This window comes from Pinus tabuliformis, chromosome 1_2 (assembly GCF_031772625.1).
Source record: "Pinus tabuliformis cultivar Carrire ecotype Pingquan chromosome 1_2, CPIR1, whole genome shotgun sequence".
NCBI classification, from domain to species: Eukaryota; Viridiplantae; Streptophyta; class Pinopsida; order Pinales; family Pinaceae; genus Pinus; species Pinus tabuliformis.
This window is the reverse complement of record NC_142298.1, coordinates 386,460,443-386,486,233: the sequence shown is the minus strand read 5'-3', so window position 1 is coordinate 386,486,233 and position 25,791 is coordinate 386,460,443. Positions and strand designations below refer to the sequence as shown.

Sequence of the window (25,791 nt, the reverse complement as noted above, 5' to 3'; positions counted from 1 at the left end):
TGTAGATGTTGCTCTATATCTATTGCGATCAATTTTATTGGGTCTTTTTTGGATCTTTTTTGGATCTGTTGGCTTTTGATGTTTATCCACAAATATATATGTATGCTTATTTAGACATTATGTATATGCTAATAAATGTTTTGTATTATTGTATTATAGTAAACTACTACAAAACTTTTTGATGTTTATCCACAAATATATATGTATGCTTATTTAGACATTATGTATACGCTAATAAATGTTTTGTATTATAATAAACTACTACAAAACTTTTTATGTGTGTTTTAAGCACACTAACAAATGTATATAGTCTTATGTACTCCTTTTTCCTCTTCTAAAAAAAATATATCCAAAAATTTGAACTCAAGTAAATAAGAATTCACCAAACTATTTTTTTTTGTTAAGCTTGGCAGGATCTTCCATTTTCTATTTATAAACAACAAGTTTACACCACTTATGGGAGATAGGTGGCCTCAACTTGCCTAAATGGAAACCAAGTTTGTTGGCCACCTATCCTCGTTATAAGCCATCCAAAAACAATAAAGTATCAGGCTTTTTAACCAAGCTAAATATGTCTCAGTTTCATGGCAAGACGCTAAATGTCTATCTATCATAAGCATGCATAATGTAAAGTAAATGGTACCCGAATTAAGCAAAAAGACACCATATTAACTAACTATTCCTGCTGCTCTTCTAAAGCCGATTCGATCGGTGTCGGATCCTTGACTGTTTCATTGAGCATCTTAGTTAATTGCATGATGCATGGGATGTGCCTTTGGATTCTATCTAGACAGATGTCCTGCTTATGTAGTTGGAACTGGATTCGCTGCAGATCTTTTTTGTAGTTGAGCATGTCTTGGAGGGTCAAAGCCATCCCCACAGATATTTGTTCCATGGCCTTCCCCATCAGGATTTTCATAAGCTAATAGAGATAAAGGGTCTGCTTAAACTGAGTTATTCTGCCTCTAGTATTCCCGGGATCCGGGACTAGGGTCCTCTAGTTCTCTAGTTCCTCCTCAGTCTCGCTCTGCTCCTTAATTTCTCCCTCCCACTCTTCCAGTAATTTACGGATGCCTACATCCGTTCCCTCCCTGTAAGCCATCGTGGCTTCACTAATGAGGTGATCAACACATTTCCATCCTCTACGTGGTTCCGAAGTGCTCGGGTCTTTGGCCCTTGCAGGCTCCCTTCCCCGTCTGCCATGACCTCTTCCTCTAGCAGGATGACCCATCTCCACTTTGTACACAACTTGTTCACAGGAACGAGGTATTAACTTCTGGCTTTGAATCTCATTGCCATCGTTATCCTTAATTCTTATCCTATCACAATTACTCTCCAAGCCATATACAGGTTGGGTGACAGCCCATTCATGGGACGAGGCCAGTCTCCATATCCTGGCGTGCTTCTCATTACTCCCTTCCCATTGTCGCTCATACCCAGAGTGGTTGACAGTCCCCTCTCTCGGCCACACAAGGGTTCTCATACACAGGTGATCCTTCCCCCCAGTCAAACTATGCCGCCGCTCTGCTTTCCTTATAGCCTACCCATCCCTAGTGAATGGCTTCTCCAGTTCCATCCCAATTATGACGCGAATTCACAGTGCAACTCTCAGGAGGGGCTTCTCGACCATTGGCCAAGTCGAAGCTCAGGAGCCTTATAACTAGGACGCATAACCAGACAACGACCATACCATACCTGCGGTGTTTTCCCCAACAAATCCACCAATTCCCCTCCCGAGGTTTCTCCTGATCCCTCCAGCCAGAAACAAACCAATTCGTCATTGCAATGGGGTTGCAGGTCTAAGATACATACCCGTGCTCGCTCCACAGATGTTGTCAACAATGCCTCTGCCTCCCTGCTCCAGTGCTCCAACTCCCAAATCTGCACACAACAATGCAGTTAACACTCCCCTGTCTTGCCTTAACTCCACAATCGACAATGCAATTGCCTCTCCCCTGTCCTTCCTTACCTGCTATGCCTCTTGCCTTGTCCTTGCTAAGCCTGCCACCTTTCCCACCAACCTTGCATGTATTCATGCAAAGGGCCACCGCGCCCATCACCATGAGCGCGTGGGGGGGTGGTGGATGGTACCCAACCTTTACTCCTCATAACTGTCTGCCATCCCTACGATCCTCCGGCACACACCCCAATCGGAGTAGAATTCACCAAACTATTAAAATTATTTGACATTTTCATATAATTATTTTATAATAATAATAATAATAATATAAAAACCAATTAATATACCACTATTAATAACTTTCTTTAACATATTTAAAAAAATTCCCTTATCTAAAAGAATACTATAAGGTTGGTACACTTTCACTTTCATGAACCTAGGTGGACTTAATTGAATTGATTTTAGTGTAATCACAAATCAAATTGATTTCAGTGTAATCACAAATCAAATGTGAACCATTTGAATTAAAAATAAAATATTTAGGAGTTATAATTTGATTTTTTTAAATATAAATAAAAAAGAAATAATTATAAATGATTATTATAGTTCATAGTTTGAATTTAAATTATTTTAATGTAAGTTAAAATAATTTTTTTTTGGGTGTGGAGTATGTTTTTACATTGTTTCCTTTAGTTAAGATTTATTTTTTCCAATGCAAGGAAACAAGTTAACGAAAGATTTAGAAGTATTTGGTAGGAGTGAAAATTTGGTCTTATAAACAAGAAGTGAGTAATTCCAAATAGTGTAGTTTTCCTTAAATAAAAGAATAATTTCAAGTGGAATAATTTTCTTTAAATAATGATGATTAGTAAACTTATATTATAGCCACTAGTGATGACTACCCCACTAATCATTTTAATAATTTGAAAACTAAATATCAAGTAAAATGGAGGAAATTGATAAAGCTGACCATAAAAACATCCCCACCAGCTTTATTCAAACCCAAAAAGGGTAGTTCTCAGAGTATTCTGTTGTTTGGGTTAAAACAATTGGCTAAACAAGGGGCGGATAATATTTATTAGGTACGAAGTAGTTGAATATACGAGAAGTATTGTCCTGTGAGAAATGTTTTGAAGTTACCCCCTGTTGCCACTGCCTCTTACTCTCAATGAGCCACGTGTAAACGTGGTCAAAGACTTTGCCATTTGCTTTATCTGGGCAGCGCCATGACCTGCCAAGCCATATGCATATCCTGTCTGATCATTTCGGGATTGGGAGAAAGAGAGATAATACTGTGGGCTTTCTTGGTGGACTGGTTATCGCTATGTATATGGGGATCCGAAGTAATTGTTGAATGAACGAATTAACATAGGATCCGAAGATGCGCAGGACGTTGGGCCGGGAGCTCAGTTATCCTCATCTCTTTCTCGAGCTTTTTTGTCCGAATCAATTTCGTCTGAATTCTGTTTTTAGCTAAGAGAGACAGAAACCAGCCCGGATTCGCCCAATTACATGTAAGCAGTGTTTTGAGTTCTCTCCCCCTTTCTTTCTGCCAAAAGTCTTCCTGTTTGCTCTGTTAGAATCTTGTTTCTGACGGTTGTTCCCACTGACAGGACCGCGAAAGTAAATCTAGAAATTAATTGAGTAAAGATTGCGTTCTCCTTGTTTGAACTTGACTTGGATATGCAGAGATGATTATGTAGATCGAGTTATTGCATTCAATTACTGTAAAGCGCGTTTGATAGTGTTTATTTAAAGTTAAGACATCTGTCAGATCTGCAGTTAAGCATATTTGTTTTGATAATTTTTGCACCAAGAAGAGCGAGGTGCTTTACAGCCCTAACCCAGGTGGGAGGATCTTCTATATTAAGTATAAAAAAACATTAAAGTTTAAATTTGATCCATCCTCTGATATTTAAAAACATTAAAAACATTATACATTGAATTGAGTTGGAGCTAAGATGAATTTAAACTCGTTATTAAATTGTATAGGTTGCGCACACTTCTAAGTATTTTTAATTGAAACAGATGTTAGCAGCCTTGAATATTTGTAAGCTCTATTATATTTTAGTTCAGCACTTAGGATTTTATCCTTCTGGTTCTAGGTGCTCCACAGATCTGAAATTTAGATAGATCTAAAAATGGTGGTATGTTTATATCTATATCTATATTTAAAGCAGCTGATTCGTAAATAAAATTTGTAAATTTTTCTTTGATTTTTTTTTTTCATTTCATTATTACACTGCTGTTTAGCATTACTAATGTGGCAATCTCTTTATATCTCCCTATACTGGGCTCTAGAGAACCTCTTGGCACAATAACGGGTACAGTGCAATAGCTGGATAACTGACTTGGAAGCAGAAGCAAGTGACTTGGCCATTATGGACAGAAGAAAGCAACATAATGGTGACTTGGCCATTATAGACATAATCATATTTCCTGTTACATCAGCTGGCATATTTGCCATCAAAATAGGCTATGATAGTTGCCAGTAAATTCCTGAAATAATATCAGCAGATATATTAAAAGGTGAGGAAAAATAGCTGCAGAGTCTTGTCAGATTTACTTCAACTCACTTTAATAGAATTGCTTAGCAGAAGTCTGTGTGAAATGACAGATTACTAAGGTGAAATTTCTTTTAGTTTACTAGTATAGATCCATCAAAATCCCATATTTATTAAATCCCCAGAGGGATCAAAATCTTTGAGATGCATTTAATTGGTCGGATGGATTAATGCTATTTTTTTTAAATCTAATATGGAATCCACAATAGGTGTATATTCTTTTCCATGACCCTCCCATGTATTAAGAGTTCAGAGTGAGGAAGCTGCTACCATGCTAGTTTCCCACAGATTTCCTCCTCTTCCCTGGTTTTCTGGATGGAGGGTGGTATTAACTGCCAACTACAAGAGGAGGTGGTGGCTGGTAGCCCCACAGGACTATATTTTACCGCAGGTTTTACACAAGAGCTGCACACATGAAGTAATTAGCATCTTCCCTACCCACGCTGTACATTGAGAACACCTCAACCAACAAGCTCTGGAGACAGCCCTTAGTGATTTGTCAAGTCAACAAAGGCCTGTTTTGATTAGATTGTTTTCGAACTTATTTCTGATGAATTATTTTTGCAGATTGAGTTAGCAACTTTTAACTTTAAGAAAATGTCATAAATTTACCTGGTCGTTGCAAGATGCTTCGAGGATCATTTCAGAAGTACAGAATTTAATGGATGGATTTCTTAAATTTTAATAGAATCTTTAACATGATTCAGTGCAAAGGTAAGAAAACTAATGATTTGGTTCATCTTAGTTGCTTGAGTAGTTTAAAAGGTTTATAAATTGATGAAATGCTATTTTGCACAGGTAGATAGATTAAGCTGAAATTTGAAAGAGGTTTTTAACTTTTTCATTGCTCTTTGAAAATGTTTCTGATGACCAACTTGATTATTTAGGCATGTTCTTACAATACTTACTATCTTGTCAATGGTTATTTACCCTTCTTAATGGCTGTGTTTCACACTAGATGTAATCATCTGATAAAATTGGCTGCAGTGCCTCATAATGAATTTGTCCAATGACACAGCTAGTTTGTTTATTTAATTTTTAAAATTGTTTTTGGTAAATTCTCAAATTTAATTTTATAATCCGCGTAATGCATTTCCCATGGAAATCCACTAGGTACTTTCCCTCATTTTGAGGATGGTACCAAGGGTAAGTTGGATTCTGCAGGGCTTAAGGCCAAGTCAACATCTCAACAACAATTGATTCACAAAGAGCAAACATGTCACAAAGTGGGATTTTGAAAAGAAGTAGAGGTGTGGAATATGCTTTCCATACTACCCAATGAGAGAAGAATGTGCAGAAAATTTTAAGCAAACGATTGTAGGTGATAAGCAAAAAACAAATGAAAGAAATAGCAAACCATTACACAACAATTTTCTGGAGGAAAACGTTTTGGAAGAAAAAGTCCACACTTCAAAGCATGTTCAATGCATTATTCAACTAACATATGGTCACAATACATCATAGAGTATTTGTGCTTTCTGTTGACACACGATTGCACACCCGAAGATGACAAGTCCTAACACGTAGATGGAGACTTGCAACTACGAGGATGGCCATTGTCACCTCACCATCCCTCCTCTGCACTTTAGACAAAAGGGAATCCTAAGTTACAGGGGCCTCCCTATGGTTGCTAGGCTCACTTTATAGGTTATAGAGTGGCAGTAAAGGAACCTAACAACATGAACACATGGAAATGGAGAGTTTTAAAAGGATGGGCTATGAGATGATAAAGGGAAGGGGAAATCTAGTGCCTTATCTCTTGGGCTATGGAGTTATAGATGCAATTTGAGAGGGTTGATTGTAATAAAAAGGTTTTAGCAAACAAATAGTTACAGGGAAGGAAGGGAAGGGGCTCACAATATAAGCTCCACAACCAAACCCAGTCTAGGATGTGGCTAAGCTTCTACACATGAAGTATATGGCTTTAAATCCTACTCGCACTCTCTTTGTGCACAAGAGAGATTTATAGCTTTCATTAGAGGAAATTTCAGTGCACAAGGGAGATTTATAGCTTTCATTAGAGGAAATTTCAGCCTAAAAGTGCCAATGAAATTTTCATGTAATTTCCATGTCATAATATGTAAACCAATCAAAATACTTTAAATTTAAAAATAGGTACATGTAAATATTTTGGAGGGAAAAGAAGAAAAACTACCTATTTTAATTGTATTTTTGGCTTATGTCTTCATAGGTTTACTCAAATTTCAAATGTAGACACTTGTTGGATGCGGAATTAAATTCCACATCCAACGAGCACCCAGTATGCATACTTTTGAGAAGACCCACATTGGAAAAAATTGAAGATACATTAAAAAATGTGTTCATCAACACACTTTTTTAATGGATCTTCAATATTTATCAACTTGGTATTCTGAAAAGTATGCATAATGGATGCTTGTTGGATGTGGAATTTAATTCCACATCCAATGAGTGTCTACACTTGAAGTTCGAGTAAACCTATAAGGAGATAAGCCAAAATAACAAATAAAAAAATGTAGTTTTCTTCTTTTCTCTCAAAAATTCATAACTCTTATTTTAATATTTTAACTATTATTTTATTATCTTTCCTTAGGAGGCCACTTTTAGGTTGAAATTTTCTCTAATGAGCTTCTCATCTTTAAGACAAGTTACTCCTAGATTTGGCTTTTGATACTTCTCAACAAGCATAATAAATTTGTCAGTGGTGCTCTTAGAATATATCTGCCACACATAATAGATTGTGCATAAATAACAACATAACTTTACATAACAAGGTTACCTTCATTGCACAAACTTGGAGCAAGTTCTCCCATTTATCTTTTATTCCAAATCCATGTACAAAATGAGGAGAACAAAGCTTTATATAGGTTTTAGCTCAACTTTCCTATCCAATAAAATATTATTTCCCTAAGAAAATATAGGTAGGGGGCGAACTTGATCAAGAGCCCATAGAAATATGCTTGGATAAAATGTTCTAGATGGTTTTAGTGCCACATGTCGCCTCCTTCCATCCCTATCTTCTTGCAAAGGAAGTTTTCCTTAGATGCAAGGCACTATCCAAAAGATAACTACCTCAATAAAATAATATAATTACCAAGTCAAATGAGGTTGAGTGCTTTCCCAAATGTGTGCATGGATGTCAAGTGTGAAAGTCTCTTCAAGAGAGTGTTTTCCAACAAATAACAATTTCCAAACAATAATATTGCTGGGTCAAATGAGTAGGGTGAATTTGAGTGGTTTGCCATGTGTAAAGCTCTAAAGATGAAGGCATTCTTCTAGATATGCATGAAAATGCCAGGTGTCTTCATTAGGTAACTCCTATAGAGTTCTTTCCCAAACATGTGCATGGATGTCAAGTGTACAAGTCTTTTCATTAGAGTGATCTTCAACAAATAACCTCTTCCAAACAATAATATTGCTTGGTCTAATGAGTAGGGCGAACTTGAACAGTTTTCCACGTGTAAATCTCTAAGGATGAAGGCATTCTTCTATATATGCATGAAAATGCCAAGTGTCCTCATTAGTTAACTCCTCTAGAAGCCTTTTCAACCAAGAAAATGTAAATAGCTCCTTTCATAAGTGCACCCTTTGAAATTTTTGCAAAGGTCCAAGTTATAATTCACTTCACATGTGTGTAAAGGTGTGAGCAAGGTCAAATAAGTCCTTATAGTGGAGCACACCATCTAGTAGCCTAGGGATTCATGTGTTGAGGTGTAAATAATGAAGTGGAAGGCTGAAACCAAAGGGCACATGGATAAAAAGCTCCTAGGCAAACATGAAGACCAAATAATTCCTCAAAACTTGGGTCAAAAGGATAAAGACGTGACATAGAAAGGTTATCATGTGTGAACAAGGATATTTGAGGCTAGGGTGACTTGGATTTTTTATGTGTTTTCTCAATACATGCCAAAAGGGGAAGTGCCTAGTCTCATGTGTACCACATGGACTCTAAGTTACAACAATTGGTGACTAATTAGACAACGAAACTTAGGAAAAGGGTCTCAATGAAGAATTAGAACAATGAAGTGCTAATAGATCAATACTTAGGCACTCAACCTAAGGTTTACAATTTTGAATTTTAATTAAAATATCCTAAACCAGTTAGGTGTGTTCAAAATGGAAAAAATAAAATACAAGAATTGAGGGGTTATTATCCGTGTTGAGAACATTGACGATTTTGTGTTGATGTCACAAAAATATGGTATTTTCCCCTTGCCGAAAAATCGTGATTTTGTCTTTTGAAAAGATCATGATTTTTTAATGAAACATTACACTATTTCTAGAAATCTCACGCCACAGTGGAAAAAAATGCCTAGTTGATAGAGCCACAAGGTTTTAAGGCGATTATGTTTTTTTGGGTCATTTTTGTGCGTTTGTTGTTGAAGAAGGAAGGAGGGCTTGTGGTCATCATTAAAGAGAGCTTGAGCGCTAAACAACCATCATCATCACCATCAAAGATTTTTAAGTGGATCATGGGTTCAAGCAATGTTTTAAAACTCCGACTTCGACTTGGAAACGGCCGAGGGTCGACTCCGACTCCGACTTGATATCGACTCGGCCGGTTTGATTTTTAATGACTCGGCCGGTTTGATTTTTAATGACTCGGTCGTTGTAAAAAATACATTAAATATTTATTTTTCTATAAAAAAACATAATTTTAAAGATTTTCATTCATGTTTCCAAACACAAAGCTTTAGAATATAGATAGAAGACAACATATGATCAAAGTAGGCTCATGAATATATCCATTATATCAAAATGGCACCCAGTGCACTGTCCAATACATACATGATGATGATATAGAGATCAAAACAAAAACACATAACCAAGGAGGCTAGAAATGGCCTCTACAACAAAAGTAAACTGTGAAACATCACTAGTCACCATTGACCAGTACTACTGGCTACTGTTAGAGGAGCCAACATCATCTGGCTCAACCTCTGAATCATAGTCATACAGGGAAACCCATGGCTCCTCCTCATCATCTACAACTGCAACTGTAGTAGTGGTAGCACTAGCAGGCTGTGCAGTAGTTGCACGCTGAGATAGAAGAGATACGCGCTTCCATCGTGGTTGAGCAAAGGAAGCACCTGGAACTGGAGGACTTGGGATTGGGCCTGAGGCTGGTACAAGTGGATCTGCATTCAACTAAACATTTTTCTCAAGTGATGCCACGACCTGTAAATCCAAAGCAAGATCCTCATCAGAATCAAACTCTGCTGGATGACTCTCCACTACCCAATTTGATGTTGGATCAATATCTTCCAACACAATGGGATTTGAATAAGGTCTTTTGTTTAACAGTTGGTTGCATATGAGCTAGAGGTTGTATTGGACGCAAACTAGATCATTTAACCGTTTTTGATCCAAACAATTTCTCTTCTTTGTGTGAATCCTCTCAAAGACAGATCAATTGCGCTCACACCCAGTAGCACTACAAGTTTGACTCAAAATACGAGTTGCAAACTTCTGAAATTGAGGACAATGGCTACGAAAAGCCTCCCACCATTGTGTTGCAAAAAACATAGTAGTGTAATGAGTTAGCTCAAGTTTCAACAAATTATATCCAACTTTCAAATTATAAACAATTTAACCTAAGGTATCTGTGGCTTTGCTGAAGGTTGTGACCTTTCGGTGATCCAGGTGGATGTTGGTGGCCACCCACCTATCCCATTTGGAGCCCCACAACTGTCTCTTTCAACTTTTTCAATTTCCTAAATTATACCAATTTACTATTTTTAGCAGTTTTTCGGGTCCTAAACTTCCGGAGCCGTTTTGAGGCCCTAAACGACGTTTTTTTGGAAATCTGGGGCAACATGGACTTATGTTGCCTCCCAAAGTGGTAGTGCTCGGATAGATCTTTCTAACGAGCTATTGTACGCGTCAAACGGAGATCGTATGCCAAAGTTACGACCCCGGGAAGTTGGTGTACCAATTTACCCAAACGAGGCCCACAGTTTGGCGTTTCATCTTCTAGGGTTAGGTTTTGGAATGTTAAGGGTTTTCCATTGTTTCTCAACAATAAATAGGCCTTCGAGCCTCATTGTAACACAGTTCGGAACAGTTCAGAGGCATGTAGCCACACATCTCTTCTCAGAGATTAGCTACCATCGCCCTCGCTAGTTTATTTCCATTTCTGGTTGTAAGCATATTTCAGCATTTTCCATTAATGAAATGAAGTATTATTTCTGCTGCATATCTGTCTTTATGGTTATCTTTGTATTTTATTGCGTTCCTGTTTAAAACCGGATCAGTGGTATCAGAGCGGTCTGCTTTTTCTCTGTTTTTCTTTGCATGTCCCCAACGAGGTCGAGATATAAGGAGTTAGGGCTTGAACTGGTCAAACCTTTGCAAGACCAGCCTTGCAAATCTCGACGACCTCCCATGGCGGATGAGAAGAAAGACGAGGGGGTAGGAGATCCTATCAAAATCTTGCTCGAAGAAGTCCTCGAGCGGCAAAGGAACGCGATGATGGTAGCTTTGCGCAGATCCTTTAGCGGCTACCCAGAGGCGACGCATCGGCTTCCAACAGCTACTCTGGAAACGCCACACCCTTTAAGGTACAAGTTAATTATGAAATCCCCATCTTCGAGGGTCAAATAGACGCAGATGCCGTAGATAAATGGTTAAATCTGCTAGATGGGTATTTTTCTGTTCATGAATTTTCAAATCGAGAAAAGATTGTTTTCGCTTTTCTCAAAGCAGCCCCCCACGTCAAGGACTGGTGGGAAACCTACTGTGAGCAGAAGGATGAAAGTACAGGCTCACTATTTTCAGCCGCACCCACTTGGAATGACTTCCGGGATGCCATCAAGGAGTAGTACTACCCTGTCAAAAGCTACGAGGACAAATACATCAAATGGACCACACTGCGGCAGGGACGAGACCAAGATGTGCCGGAGTTCACAAACATTTTTCATACCCTTTGCACACAGTTGGGTATCAAAGATTCTGAGCTGCATCTGGTACTCAAATACCGTGGCTGCCTGCACAGATACATCTAGGAAGAGATGGTGTTCTTGAACATCTCCTCGCTCGGCACGGCATACCGATACGCTGTCAAAATCGAGCAAAAGTTCAAACAGAAGAAGCGAGACTTTGGATCTGCAAATCCGAAGCCCAAAGGACAAAGCCAAGGCGGGGTGACCCAAGACAACCCGTCGAAGCCGCAAGAAAAGAACAACACCATGAAGCCGAAGAAGGACACAGGGAAGTGGTGTGAGTTCCACAAGAGTCCCACTCATAACACAAGTGAGTGTCGGACCAAGCAGTCGCTGGTGGCTGAGTTGAAGGCTTCCGAATCAGATGCATGTTCCGACCTTGAGCCAGAACCTGACAAGGGGAATGGCAAAGGGAAGCAGATCATTGATGCGGATCCCAGCGCCACTATTGCCACCGCCAAGATCCAGAAAGATGAGCCCGAAAATCCAGAAGGGGAGTGTCTTTTCCACTCACAGATGTGGGTGAAGGGTTCGCCGCTACAATTCATTGTCGACAGTGGCAGCCAAAAGAACCTCATTTCAGCAGAGGTCGTGAAGTGGTTGGGCCTACCGACTACACCGCACCCGCAGCTGTACAGCATCGGGTGGCTTCATGAAGGACGAGATCTCAAAGTTCGCCAGCAGTGCCGCCTTCCCTACAACATCAAGCCCTTCACAGACGAGGTATTGTGTGATGTTACACCTCTGGATGTTTGTGATGTATTACTAGGCCAACCATACTTGTGGAGGCGACATGCTGTGTATGAGTCAAGGCCTCGTGCTGTCATTATTTCTTTGAATAATTCATTATACAGGATACCGGAGGTAGCCCCACCTACCGCCACATCTTTGATCACCGCTAAGAAAGGCAGCAAGCTCATCTCCCAGACCAGGAAATTCATCTGTATGGGGAAGATCGTTGCTACATCCATGGCCCCCGCGAAGGATTCCTCCATGCAGCAGCAGCAGCAAAGGGATACGGTCATGACAAGACACAGGAACAACTTCTCCTCACCCACAGGGGTACCACACAAGTTTCAGGTGGGCGACAAAGTCTGGTTGCATCGACAGAGAGAACGCCTTACCAGAACCCATCAGAAACTTAGACCACTTCGACATGGTCCTTACACCAGTACCAAGGCTACGGGCAACAATGCTTTGAAGCACAACATTCCTCCATTCCTTCGCTTGCACCGAGTGTTCAATGTGGACCGTCGTCGACCATGCTTTCCACCATTTTTGGACACATCAGAGATTGCAAAACAGCTCACCAGAGACCCAGCTCAGCAGAAGCTTCCTCATCTCAGGGAGGAACTCAACGCAATGGGGACCATTTCTTCCTAAGGGGGGAGGAATGATCCAGGTGGATGTTGGTGGCCACCCACCTATCCCATTTGGAGCCCCACAACTGTCTCTTTCAACTTTTTCAATTTCCTAAATTATAGCAGTTTACTATTTTTAGTAGTTTTTCGGGTCTTGAACTTCCGGAGCCGTTTTGAGGCCCTAAACGACGTTTTTTTGGAAATCTGAGGCCTCCCAAAGTGGTAGTGCTCGGATAGATCTTTCTAACGAGCTATTGTACGCGTCAAACGGAGATCGTATGCCAAAGTTACAACCTCGGGAAGTTGGTGTACCAATTTACCCAAACGAGGCCCACAGTTTGGCGTTTCATCTTCTAGGGTTAGGTTTTGGATTGTTAAGGGTTTTCAATTGTTTCTCAACAATAAATAGGCCTTCGAGCCTCATTGTAACACAGTTCGGAACAGTTCAGAGGCATGTAGCCACACATCTCTTCTCAGAGATAAGCTACCATCGCCCTAGCTGGTTTATTTCCATTTCTGGTTGTAAGCATATTTCAGTATTTTCCATTAATGAAATGAAGTATTATTTCCGCTGCATATCTGTCTTTATGGTTATCTTTGTATTTTATTGCGTTCCTGTTTAAAACCGGATCATTCGGTGTATCTCCAGTTGATCACACTCCAATGGGATCATGCGATCAATGCAGTCAATCAATCCATCTCTAACCTCCCCACTCAAAGCTCCTGTCGCCAGAGCTTTATAATGATACCGTGGGTTCAAAAAATACCGAGCTGCATGTATAGGGCGATGGAGTTGATTGTTCCATATTTCATCAATGATTGCCCAAATGGGCCCATACTTAGCCACTCTATCCTTGTATGCCCTCTTTATTTTCTCCTTTGCTTGATCCATAGCCTCATAAATGAAGCCCATAGCCAATCTTTCCCCATCCACCAACTGCAACACCTTAACCAGTGGCTCAGAAACCCTCACAGTCTCTGCTGCCTTTCTCCAAAATATTTCTTCATTAACTTTCTTTTTCAATTCTTTGCCTTCTTGTTTGAGAGACCACTGGCTTTGATTCCAATCATCACTAGAAAACATCTTTTGCAAGTTTCTATGTTGTGAAAGCATAGATTGCAATGTCAAAAAATGAGTTGCAAATCTAGTGATGGCAGGTTTAATAATATCCCTGCCCTTGTGTGTCTCCTCATTAGGCTCAAAATCCATGAATGATTGTAGATAAATTTTGTTATGCTTTTGGCATGATCTACAGTGTTCTTGACCCAATCTAATTTGCCAATATCCTCAAGCATGAGGTCTATGCAATGTGCAACACATGGGGTCCAAAAGATGGTTTTGTGTTTTTCCTCTAACAGTTTACCAGCAAGAACATAGTTAGAGGCATTATCTGTGATGACTTGAACAACATTAGCCACCCCCATCTCCTCACCAATCTCATCCAATAGATGAAACAACAATTGTCCACTTTCACCCTATCAGATGCATCAACTGATTTTAGAAACATGGTTCCTTGTGGGCAGAAGATAAGAAAGTTTATGATGGTACGGTTCTTTTGATCTGTCCATCCATCTGACATTATGGTACATCCTGTTTTTGCCCATGAGTTTTTGAAATCTTTCAAACACTCATTAATGGAGGAAATTTCTTTCTACAAACGATACCCCCTTAACTCATGCATAGTAGGGCCTTTGAAGCCTTTTCCAACAGCAAATATGGCATCAAACATAGGCTCCTAATATGGTGAATGGTAAGCATTAAAGGGGATATCAACATCATACCACCATCTAGATATGTAATCATAAGCAGTCTTCCTCAATTATTTCTTCCAATGGTCATCTAAAGTGGGCTGCAAAGATCTCATTGCCCTGATGATGGACTCACCTAGCTAGTCCGAAACGTTGGTTTCCTAAATTGCTCACAGGTTTTCCATTAACAAAAAAAAGTTCTATTAGTTTCAGGACCAAATGCATTTGATGCAGAGGAGGTGCGACAGTGAAATAACTTTTGATATTCATATCACCCTTCTTTTTCATTTTACCCTTACCCTTTTCTTGAATAGACTACAAAGAGGGAGGAACATAGTTGAAGGGGTTGGATGCATCAGTACAAGGGATAGAAGAAGAACCCTCAAAATCAAAATGGGGGTTGGTAGCCATCATTTTTTGTATACTCCTCTTCCTCCCAATTTCAGCCTCTATTTATTTTTGCCTAGCTTTTTCTTCTTGAAACTTCTCATAGCTATTTAACAACTCCTTTCTAATCTCCCCAATTTGTGGTGATTCACATGGAGTAATTTGGCCTCTAATCCTTGCCAAGTGTTGTTTCAGCCTATTAATGCCCCCAAGACCCTCCTTAATTTTTCTATGGCAAAATTTGCAATGCATTTGATTATCAACCATTTCAGCATATGCCCAAGCAACATCTTTCACTCTAGGAGCCATTTTTTGACTTGGAAATGAAAGGAAAAATTCTGAAAATGAAAACAAAAAAATAGCATTGCTTCAATGTTCATTTCTTTCACAAAAAACACTCTTTTCAATTTCCAGATTTGCACAAAAAAATAAATAAACACGCAAAAGCAGATTTTTAGAAGTGAAAAAAAAAATACCTCTAGGCACAAACTGCCTCCTCAAAGTTGCTCCAACAAACCAACTCCTCAATGCTGCTCCAATGGCTGCCCAAGAAGCTCCTCACTCCTGCTCCAATGCTTGCCCAAGACTCCTCACTGCTGCTCCAAAAACAAACTCCACAACTCTTCACAAACTCCTCACAAATTCTCACTCAAATGCAATGAGATAGCTGTGAGGAAATGAGAGGGGTTGGGTAGCTTTTATAGGGTTTGGGAGAGGGAAATGGACCCCAAAGAACCCAAAGACAAAAGAATGGGCTTTGGGGTCCCCAAAACAACACAAAAAAAAAATTGCTTTTCGGTCGCGCCCACTGAGCTGGTTGAGATTGACTCGGCCAGCTTGGTAACAACTCGACCGACAGAACCGAATTGGCCATCGAGCTGACTTGGCCAAGCCTTGGCTCGGTTTGGCTCGGTCGTTTCGGTTTCGACTAGGACGTTTTTTAAAACACTGGATTCAAGTTCATTTACCAAATGGTGTTGAATCTTGCATTCACAGGTATGTTCTTAAATACCACGATGTTAATGATTTTTTCCACAAATTTATGCATGCTTGCTTACATTTTTCATCTTTTAGTCATTTTTCCATGATTTTCATGCCTATAAAACAATATAAGGGTTTTCTTTATAATGAGATAACAAGCTTGATTTTAGTTTTTTTATAGACTCTCTTATTGTCATTTTTCATTGCAAATAATCTAATTTAAATTTCTAAAAAGTTTGATTTTTAAATGAATAAATTGCTATTTTTTGTCTAGTGGGCATTTAATGGCATTTTTTGTTTTTGTTTTTGGTGCCCTAGGATTGAATTTTGAAGCTGTTCATTTCCACTTAAAATATGCCAAATGTCTTGGATCCATTTTGGCAGTATGGGGAACCCGAAGATGGGACAAACCGACGATGATTGAGTTGCAAAGTGTGCCGGAATCTTATGACATGAAGGATTAGCAAGTTGAAATACCATTTGGCTAAAATCCCCAAGCGTGATGTTGGGATTTGTCTTGAAGTCAAATTTAGCCCAGAGCTTATGCGAGGCATGCATTATTCAATTCATGCAAAGGATAAAAATAAAGAAGAGGCAGTTGCAAACAGGGCCAAATGTGCAACCAAATCTTCAGGGCTATCTACCATTGAGGTTGAGGTAGTGGGATGGGCTCCACAACTTCACCTTCCAAGAGGTAATCATTTTTTGTTCCATGAACTGAAGTTGGAGCACAACCTTCCATCAAGTCAGTGAAAAAAAGAAGAAGCAAGAAGCAGATAGGGTTATGGGGAGGTGTCTTTTCTGGAGTAACTTACCTCTTAGCATCGCCAAAAACAATCCATTTTAGCAGCCAATGTATGATGCTATTACTGTTGTTGGCCAACGGTATAAAGGCGCTACATATCAGGTTTTGTGGGGGCCAATCCTTTAAGAAGAAAAGAAGGACAACAACTCTATATTAGCAGAGTTGAAGTAGTCATGCGATGTTTTTGGATGCATAGACATGTCTGATGGCTGGATAGATAAGAAGGGTAGGACCCTTCTAAATTCCTTGGTACATTATCCTAGAGGTACCATGTTTATCAAATCAATGGATGCATTGGCACATGTAAAAGATGCGACATTGATATGTGAGTTGATGGATGGGTTCCTCCAGGAGATTGGTTTTCACAATGTGGTGCAAATCATAACAGATAACACAACTAATTATGTGGTTGTTGGTAAGATGCTTATGCACAAGCACCACCCATTCTTCTGGACTCCATGCGTTGCACATTGTATTGATTTGATGCCTGAGGATATGGGTAAACTCTCCCTCATCAAGGAGGTGATTGATATGTCAATTTGAGTTGAAGCAAATCTCTGTTTGTGATAGAGTGGTGTGATTATAGGTACAATAGGAGAGAGGGTGGGAGAGCCATTTCTAAATTGGTGTATATTGACTCCTTTTAGGATGGAGTAGAAGTTTGCTCAGCTAGTGCACCTTTAGTAAAGGTTTTGAGATTAGTTGATAGTGATAAGCTTGCAATGGCTTATTTGTTTGAGGCCATGTATAGAGCGAAAGAAACTATCTGAGCTGATTATGTGGGAAAGGGTACCCCTGGATTTAATAAACAAATGATGTTACGAGATATTCGATTGATAGTTGGTGGACGAAGATGCTCCATCAACCCATTCATGCAACAACACTTTTTCTCAACCTCACATTTTCCTACAAATGCAACTTTGATTTTGATGGCAAGGTGATGGAAAGCATCCATACTTGTCTTCACATGATGGTACTTGATCCCAAGATTCACAACACAATCAATCACGAGATAAAGAGGTATTGGGATGGTACTGGACTATTTGGATTTGATGTCACGTAAGTGGCAAGTCATTAGAATTTAGAACTTTAGATTTTTTCAAGTTCAATGATGTTTTGTTTAAAAGTTTAATTATGTTTTCTTTATTTTGTATTCTCCATTGTAATGAAATATAATTTAGTTCTCTTTCTTGCTTATTTGTTGTAGATGTTTGGTGGCAAGACTATGGTGCAAGGGCTCCAAATTTACAGAAATTGGCCATTAGAATCCTCCATCAAACCTGTGGCACTTCAGGATGTGAGCACAATTGGAGTGTGTTTGAAAAATCACACTCAAAGAAATGCAACATGTTAGAACTTTAACAATTACATTTATTGTAATTTATGACCCTCAAGAGGTGAGAGTGCTAGGAGACTCATTAAATTTTTTATGACCCTCTTACAAGTTGGAATTCTCATCTCTCAATGACTTGGTGCATGTCCATTAAAATCTTTGACTATGGATGCAAAAAATGGAGAGAACACCGGATGGGGATGCCATTTCCTTAGACAATATTGATGTATTGTCTAAGACTAGTGGAGGTGGAGTCTGAGTTTCCGATCATGAAGGAGTGACTTGCATGGTTAGAGGAGGAACAAGTACAACAACAGGCGGAGCAAGAGGAGGAGCAGGACACAGAGGAGGAGGAGGACGAAGGGGCGTGGGTAGAGGGGGACGAGGAGGAGAATGTGCTAGCATCTACACTACTTTCTACAGAGATTGATGAGTAGAGTTCTACACCCATCAGCCATCATTTGACATTTGGTATAGGGCCAAGGATTTCTATTGTTAGGGGTAGGCCTGGCAAACAACCCATCATCTTTTTTGGTAAAAGGGGGAGAGGGCATTGATCTTAGATGGCTAGCTGCTAGTTTTGTTTCTTTTGTCATTGTACATATAACTTGTGATGATGAGATACATTTATATATGTGATGTTATTTTGAATTGGTTCTCCACTTTTAAGTCCTTGATTAGACAACTATCAGGGTTCAAGATTCAGTGTTGACTTTGACATATCATTTTTATTTAGCATCCACTACATCAATAAAATCATTGCATTCTTCATATTTATTAGCCAATGTGTTTATCTGATGTTGTTCTTACTTTATAGGTTTAAAATTTTGAAAAAATGAATATATTTCGTATTTTTTAATGTTTGCTACAATTTTTTGATTTTTGTCAATTTTTTCATAGATGTTTTTGAAAAGATGTTTTCTGGACCCTCGCTGATTTTTTGCCAATGTCAATGTTTTCAACACTCATTGTTATAAAGTCAGACTTATGGATTTTAAACTAATTATGCCATGTGCCTCTTAGGAGATGGAATGAAATGAAGGTTCTTCTAGGGTCATGTTTCTCCACCTAAGCAAGATGACTACCTCTAACATAATGTTAGATAATGCCTAGATGATCAATATGCAAAATGGTCTATTTATCCATCTATCTAGATGATATCTACATAACAACTTAATCATGTAAAAATTCTAGACATGCCACTATCATATGCTTATTTTTATGATGCTATGAAAAACATACTATTCTAAAGGAAAGATTAAACTTTATAGAGATCTTGACAGTCAGTGAACCTTCTTTAGTAGTAAATATCTTTCACTTCTTCCTTCTTTGCTTTCTTCTTAGGTTCTCCCACTGCCTCAGCTACATGAGCTTCACTCCTTTCTTTTCTCTTGTTGTCTTGCTTGTTCGGACAATCCCTCTTAATGTGGCCAAATTCATTGCATCCAAAACATTGCACTTTGGACATTTCTTTCTTTTGGACTTATCAAACTTCCTCTTCTTCAACTTCCTAACTTGGGCTAGAAAGGCTTGAGATTACTCATTCGATCCAATATCATTCTTGACCTAGATCCTTAATTCTTCCAATATGCACTGTGCCCACAACACTTCAAAGGGAGTTGAATCCTTCTTGGAGTAAATGCTTGTTGCCAAGTTGCTCCATTCTGGTGGAAATGCATTTAGTACACAAATGGTTACTTCTGAATCAGTAATAGGTTCCCCAAGTCCTTGTAGGTGGTCTCTTAGTTGAGAGACTCTCATGAGAAAGGATGCCACATCCTCATCCTTTGACTTCTTCATTATGTACAATTTGTTCCTTAACAACATCTTTTGTCCTGTTGTACTTACCGAATACAAATTCACTAGCTTGTCATACATGGCCTTGGAAGTCTTCAGATTTGCAACAAATGGAACAAGAGAATCCTTAATTGATTCAACTATGATCCTTTGAGCTCTTACTTCCCCTTTCTTGTACTTTGCTAGTTCTTGTGTCTTATCTTTCTCAGGTTCAGTAATTTCTCCAGTAACATATCCCATTACTTCTTGTTTTGTGAGAATCAAGTCAATTATTTTCTTCCATGCTAGATAGTTTAAAGCTCCAATGAGCTTATTTCTCTCCTTGCAGAAAGAACCCATATGACTTGAAGAATATGTTACTTACTTGAGATCACGATTTTCCTTGATGATTTCTTCAACCTTCTTGGTGTCTTCAAGACCGTGGGAGAGTTCTTGATGATGTCCTTGAAAGATGTTCCCACCAACAACTTCCAAGATTGATGCCTTGCAAATATACTTCTTTTTTGCGAGATCAACACCCTCCTTGCGAGATTGATGTAGTCTTGATCTTCTTCAATATAGAAACCCTAGATTAGAAGGGTCTTCTACCAACGAGCCTTTAACTAGATCCCTTCAAGAGACAATTTTCCTTGTAGTCTTCTTCTTTTAGGCTTTTGAGAGCTTCCTATCTTTTGATCAACAATTCTTTCTAGTGTCCTTCCAACTTCCTTTCTTGTTCACCTTAGCTCTGATACCATGTTAGAAAATTGATAGTGGCAACTATTAATCTTATTTTCCTTAACCTTGATGGTTCTTGTGAGTCTTTATTTATCTTCTTTATCTTCTTTAGTTAGATATTTCATCAAACAATATCAAGAGCGACAACAATAACAAAAAGAAGACATAGATATAGGCTCTCAACCAGGGACAAACTCCTCAAAGGGGAAAACCCATAAACTCTTCTCTTCTTAGAATTTGCTTCAAATGAGATACAAAGACCCAATCCCTAGACCAAGTCCTTCTCCTAGTACCAAGTTGACCCTTTCTCAAGTCCTTCCTTTATTCTGCACCCAAATGCTACACCCTGCAATTTCGACTTGCCAACTATAGCATTGCTACTTGACCTGCAACTTCGACCCTACAATTTCGGTCTTGCAGCTTCGAAGGAAACCATAGATCAACCTCCTCTTGAGACATTCCTAGAGCAAGATAGATCCTCCTAAGGTCAACAAGGTCTAGATCAAGTATCTTTTCTTTCAGCTACAAGATGTTGCACTTCGTCCTCCTGCAATTCGAACCTACAACTTCAGTCCGTTCCTGCAAGCTAGAAACCCTAGAATTTCGCATGTGTGAGAGAGATAGAGCCCAAAAACAATAGATTTCGTCCTTCCAACTTCTCCTTGAATTTCACTCTTCTTCTTCTTGCTTCCCAGCTACAGATCAAACTCTTTCTTGATAGATCGAACTTGTGAGTGAGTGTATCTCAAATGAGGTCAAACTACTCCTTTATATAGCCTTCTCAAGGGGTCGAATTCCCTCCTTTAGGCCGACTTGTACTATCGAGTTTTTAGGACTTTCTAGACTCAAAAATAATTCCTTTTACAAATATATTTTTGCCCGGAAGGGTCTTATAAACATGATGTTGACTCCTTTGACTCAAGACAATAAATCCTAAGACCTAACAAACCCTAGAAGCACGAAGAACATGCTTTTACCTAGAAGACCATCAATAATGAGCATGAAACCCATGCTTTAATAATAATAACTTTTCTTGTTTGTTACATAGGATACATATTGAAATGAGTACAACAATTATGAAGACCGAAACTAGTTACATTTCTCAACACATGTGACCACTATGATGGGGAAAAATATACCACTGAAGTAACCTCCAGCAATATCCTAACCTTTGAAAGGATAGAGTCATCCCATCAATCTACACAAGACTATTTACCACTCATGTCAATATGAGGGCTAACACTCTCAACGGGATTCTTTGGTAGCAGAAATTTTCTATAGAAACTTTGGAAGCATAATAGTAAGTTAGAAGACTCACTCATATTCCTCATACCCAAGAACTCAATAAATAGGTGTACTAAAACCATAAATTATTTATGGTTTTCCATATCCACATGCTAGAAATAACTAGATATTAATTTTCCAATTGTTGCTGCTCAACATTAATTCCCTATTGTTGCTCAACATTCATTACTTGCTACTAGTCAGTTTTTTTTTTTTTTTAACAATAACTAGGAGATTTTATACTAATAAAAACTGCAGCAAACCTTGTAGTGGAGGACCGGAGGTACAACAAAATTCTAATTTAGAGGTTTTGAACAGGAAGAAAAAACTGTACATAAAGTAAACCTTCTCTCATCAAAACGACGTAAGAGAGATCCAACTCTTGACCCTCGATAAATTAGTCTTACTTCTTCCAGAGTACGAGAGTAAATTCTAACAAATTTCCTACATACAATAATGCTAAAACAAAACACAAATTCTAACAAATTGCTTAGATAAAATAATGCTAAAACAAAACATAATTATTTTTTATGTAGAACTCTTCCGTCACTAACATAGTGGAGTATAGAGTTGGTTGGTTGCCTAGTAAGATGTTTGATTCTACCTCTTTATTTTTATGTTCTCGTCTTTCTTTTCTTCTTCCTGTTAATGTAGCAGAGGGACACGAGTCTTTGTTTAGAAATTTGGTAAAAGAGGAAGGTTCAAAGACTGTAGGGACCTTTTACACTTTGCTCATTGTTTCCTCTTCTTTCTCCTTTCTTCTTCCTACTCCTAGTCTTCCAATGTTGGTTCCTTCTCTTGTGCAGTAGTATTTGAAACAATGTCCTTTGTTTCCTCTTGAGCTTTTTTTGTTGGCCCAGATTTAAGATCCGCATTAGTCTTTAGAGAAATTATCTCTACTCTTTCCTCTTTCACTTTCTCTTGATCCTCTGGAACTTCAAATCTGTTGCTGGAGGGGTTAGATAGGCCTAACTAGGGTTTTTCTTGGGTTGAGTCGCCTTGGAATATTGGTTCTTGCACCTTCTTGATACTTACTTGAATGATTCTTGCTTACTATTATTTAGGGGAGTTGAAACCTGCTTCAAAAGTGCTTGAATTTCTTGTGTTCTTGGATAGCTTTTGGAGAATTGTTCATACTCATGGTGATTGTTGCACTTGAAAGGGATCTTCTCATAATTAAGGGCTTGAAAATGACTTCAACCCTCCATATTGAGTTGAATCACCTTCGATAGGCCCTTTTCAAAAACCATTTTCCCACAAATTCTAGGGCAGGAGTAGATGTTCCATTTTGGCTCAGCTTGACCAATACAGCAGCCCAACTTGTCTCCTATAGTTTTAAGTGAGTCTTCGTCCTAGAAAATAATGGGGAGATGCAATAGCCAAATCCATACGGGGGAAACTAAAATTTCCATGTCTGGATCAAAGTCAAGAGTCTTGTGGGAAAGGAACATTCTCCTAGAGCCCATGAAGTAGGGAACTGATTTGAAAATTAGGTCCATCTCTTTTTTCCTGCTAAAGACAAGCACATAATAACTTTTTCCACAATAAAACCCATAATTATGGCCTGGAATGTCCCAATACTCTGTGATCTAGTCTTGGACTACTCGAGGGATAGGATAGAGGCTTATGAACTTACCTACTAAGGATTTCCCATGCATGAGAATGGATATCTTTTTTTCCTTTGACGACAAAATGTCCAATCTGGGGATGGATTTTGATGTTTTGACAAATCTTCTCTTCACTAGACATTTCTCACTAGCAGCTTTAGAAGATCTGATTAATGAAGCATGGGCTTCCTCTTTAACGTTGGATGGCATACCCATGGTGAATCTGCTAGGGCAAGTAAAGCACAGATCCAGAAGTTGAGTTGGTCTTGATTCAAAATTCTACTGGGATGGAGAGAATTGAACCATCGATATGCTTTAGCTAACCTCAAACTTGCTCCAGCTTAGGCAACTCCTACAAGTGATTTAGATGGCGGTTATGACAGATTCCACTTTCAATGACAACTACGATGAATGACTTTTGCTTTAGGTTCAGGCAACTATGACAAATGACTTCTACCTCGTGTTAAGGTGGTGGCTAGGGTTTAGGAGAGAATAAGACCAATGATCTTAACCTCAACCTTGCTCCTGCTTAGGCAACTCCTTCTGTAGGTGATTTGGATGACGACTATGCCAAATTCTTCTCCAGGTGATGGCTTTTGCTTCAGGTTTAGGCGGTGCTAGGGTAAACACTAGTTGCAGAGAAAATACTGTTTTGCCATTTTTGTTTCATTGGTCAATATTTATTACTTCTTATGCTCAACGTTTATCCTTGCTAGTGCTAAGCATTTATTAAGATAATTGCTTTGTTTCATAATGACAATGTGTATGACACACCTGTCCCAGTATATTTGAACCTAGGCGGTGAAGGCAACAACTTTTCCTCGGCCACTTCAGCTACACCCAATTGACAATACACAACTAGTTACTTTAAGAATAGTTGTAAATATGCAAAATATAATAGACTTTATTAGAATCCACAAGATCAACTGGTCTATGGAATGAAAGAATTGTATCTTTGTCGGGAAAACTTATAAGAAAGTTCGAATTCATGGATGCAAGAATACAGATGAGATACACAGGAAGAAGTGGACACCTCCACAAGGTGGTTCCAATCATGATTCATTGATATACTTATTTGGGTGATTCCACGTGGTGGTGTTTCAATTTCTCCAATACACAACGCCCATATCAACTTGTGTCTATGGTGCATCATCCTTGTTACCCTTCTTGCAATATTTTCTAGTTGACCACCCCGAAATACTACAGCCTAGCTCATTCTATCTATCATCGACCCCTTCGTAATGTTGTTATATGCCTCACAATGGACCAGAAAGTGTTGCTTTATTTCTATTTCATCGGTTGCGCACACCTGACAAGTCTTGGAGTCCCATTATGCTATGTCGAACAGAAGCACAGTCCACAAACTAAAATTTTCCTAAAAATAATGCGAATGCATGCCAACACTACACTTTAAATCAGTTTGTTCAAACTGTCTTCGAAAATTTGCCTTCTTCAAAATTAATGTCAATATAGACTCAACAATCAGAAAACTTTTGTTGGATTGTCTCAATTCTTCTTCAAATAAACCCTAATCTCTTACAGAGTTGGTTTTCCTGATGGCAATGTCTCGCGAATACAGACTCAACAATCAGAAAACTTTTGTTAGATTGTCTCAATTCTTGTTCAAATAAACCCTAATCTCTTATTGAGGTGGTTTTCCTGATGGCAATGTATCACGTCTTCTTTTCCCAAAAGCTAGCTTCTTCCGACAACAACCCAGTTTTTGGTCAAGCTTGACCTTGACTATTGTTCAAAGAAATCTCTGGATCCAGTTCTATAGCGAGGCACTCTCTTGTTAAAGAGGTTTTCCTGCACTAGAAATTATCAGTGACAGGCACAGGGAAAGCATCATATCGACTGAAATTTTATTATATTACCTTTTTTTTGAGTCACCCAACTGATTTTGTGGCAGGAAATTGGGTTATGGCAACGATTGCCATAACGAGTGCCTTTCACTTGTGGCTTCTATGGATTTGGGTATATTACAGAGTCTCATATGATTTCATGCGGTAGTAATATTTGAATCAACTTTACGAGATGGAGAATGACGCTTGGGAATAGTCACATAACAGATGTGTCATTTTTTGATGCGCTTTATGAGACAGAGGACTAGGTTGGGAACATTAACAGAGAAGCTGTGCATATCTAAATTGCATAGATTTTATTTTGTGGAAGACAATGTTATGGGAACCGAACCGGCCATCGAACCGAAAAACCTTGTGGACCAGGAACCGTTCGGAATCGGGAAAAAAAACGGTTTACCCAAAACACATAAAATATTCATATTTTAAAGAAAAAACAAATATATTCATGTACATCCATATGAATCTAAACCATTTATACACAAATATGCAAAAGTTCTCATTTATATACCAGGTAATAGTGC

At 38.7% G+C, this 25,791-nt stretch overlaps 1 protein-coding gene across 2 annotated transcripts in view; it reads left to right on the top strand.

Moving 5' to 3' along the window:
• The first annotated feature begins 3,029 nt into the window (after positions 1-3,029).
• Positions 3,030-25,791, top strand: part of LOC149205988 (uncharacterized) — a 72,584-nt gene continuing 49,822 nt past the window's right edge. The window contains exon 1 of one of the 2 annotated variants that reach the window (XM_089395247.1): positions 3,030-3,414. The gene's annotated coding sequence lies outside the window, so the exon portion shown is untranslated. The remainder of the gene's footprint in view (positions 3,415-25,791) is intronic. The other variant, XM_089395246.1, reaches the window with a different exon arrangement.